Source organism: Balaenoptera ricei, chromosome 14 (genome assembly GCF_028023285.1).
Source record: "Balaenoptera ricei isolate mBalRic1 chromosome 14, mBalRic1.hap2, whole genome shotgun sequence".
Taxonomy (NCBI): Eukaryota; Metazoa; Chordata; class Mammalia; order Artiodactyla; family Balaenopteridae; genus Balaenoptera; species Balaenoptera ricei.
The window spans coordinates 83,258,121-83,260,180 of NC_082652.1; the positions used below are offsets into that span (position 1 = coordinate 83,258,121).

The window sequence follows — 2,060 nt, forward strand, 5'->3', positions numbered from 1 at the left end:
TAAAAATTTAACAAACACATCATCTAAAACAACTTCAGCTTTGTGTTAGTTTTTTCTTTAATTTTTAAACCAATTTTTTTCCACTTTTTTTTAATTGAGGTATAATTGACCTATAACATTATATTAGTTTCAGGTGTACAAATAATGATTTGCTATTTGTATACATGGTGAAATGATCACCACAATAAGTCTAGTTGACATCTGTCATCATACATAGTTACAAAATTTGTTTTTCTGGCGTGAGAACTTTTAAGATCTACCCTTTTTTTTTTTTTTTTTTTCATGTTTCTCACTTCTCTTTAATCAGGTCTTTATTCAAAATTAGCTGTCCAAAATGATTTGACCTTTACCGAATAAACAAATTTAAGTTTATGCAGCAGCCTTCTTTTCCTCTGTGTTGGGTTTCTTTTCTGCGGGCTTCTTTTTAGCGGGCTTCTTTTCAGCTGCTGGTTTCTTGGTCACTGGAGACTTTTTTCCCACCAAAGCCTTCTTTGGCTTCTTCAGCTTCTTAACGCAAACAGCCTTCTTTCCTTTCTTCCCCACCGCAGGCTTCTTGCCTGGAATTCCCTTCTCATCTGATTTGGCTTCTAGCGCTGCTGCTGCCCTATCCATGCGGATTTTGTGGTTCTTGGCCCGGCAGAGAATGGTGTTCCGGCGCATGGTCTTTGCATATGGGTTTAGCTTCAACATGAGTCTCAGGTTTTTCAGTGGTTTCTTCTTCAGGACTCTGCGATGAATCTTCTTGCGTGGTGCTCGGAGGGCTCTTTGGATCTCTGGGCTTTTCAAGATTCCGCTAAGGTCTGTATTGAGCATCTTGTGCATGGGGAGGTTGTAGTTACTCTTGAGGGGAGCAGCTTTACGCCAAGTGCCATACAGCTCCTCTAACTTGCGGAAAGCACTTTCAGTCCAAATGCAGAAACATCCCACATGCCCCCCAGGAGCAAGTTTCAAAATGTTCAGTTTGCTTATATTAAGCAGAGTAATTCCAGGGATGTTTCTGAAGGCCTTGATGATACCACTGTCCTCATTATAGATGATGCAGTGTCCCCTGCGCTGGGTACGGCGACCGTTTCTCACTTTGCCTTTGCCAGCTCTCATTTGCTGCGAGGCGTAGACCTTTTTGATATCATTCCTGGCCTTAAGTTTCTTCCGAAACAAAACAGCCTCCTTGGTCTTCTTGTAGCCTTCAACTTTATCTTCAGCTACGAAAGGAAGTTCAGGAACTTCCTCTATACGATGACCTTTAGACATGAGCAGCGCTGGTAAAGCCGAGGCAGCCAACGCAGAGCAGATGACATGTCGCTTCTGCATTGTATTCAGTCTGCGGTGCCAATGTCACCAGGTCTTGGTTGGCACAAATATGCGGCCCCCACGACACATATTTCCCAAAGCACCCTGGCCAGAAGAGTGAGTGCCGCCACCTCGAACCATGGGAATTCGAGCCACAGGCCTGCCAGTACCCCAAGGCTCAGCACTGGTTTGATGACCTGCTAATTCACTGACAGCATAGGGCTGTCTGTTGTTTTTGCGCAAGTTGGTGTGAACAAAGTTCACAATAGCTGGTCGAATGGGAGCCTTGAACACAGCAGGCAAAGTGACATTTTTGCCAGATGACTCCCCCTTTTCAGAGTACACTGATATCAGTGGACGAGCACACGCCATGGCGAGAGAGGAGAAGGCCACGCTCCCCTCAACCCGGCGACTCCCACAGGAAAAGCAAAATCTACTCTTCTAACAACTTCCAAATATGCAATTCGGTGTTATTAACTATAGTCACTATGCTTTACATTATATCTCCATAATTTTTTAAACCAATTTTAAAAATATAATCTAATGTGCATCTAAATCGTAATTTAGGCTGATTTTTAAAAATGTCTATCTTAATATTCTTTGATATTATTTTTAGTATTGCTTATTACTCTGTTTATCCTTACAGTTTTCTATACAGCATTTGGGTTGTATATTATTGAACAAAAATTAGCAGTTATAATCTGAAATTAGCAATCATTATAACCCAATGAAAAACATTGATGAACTTTTGCTTAAGAATAAATATTAGT

General features: G+C 41.4%; 1 pseudogene; it reads right to left on the minus strand.

The window, feature by feature from the left end:
- Positions 1–301: 301 nt before the first annotated feature.
- LOC132347543 (large ribosomal subunit protein uL4-like) lies at positions 302–1,694 on the minus strand (annotated as a pseudogene).
- Between the last annotated feature and the right edge of the window lie 366 nt (positions 1,695–2,060).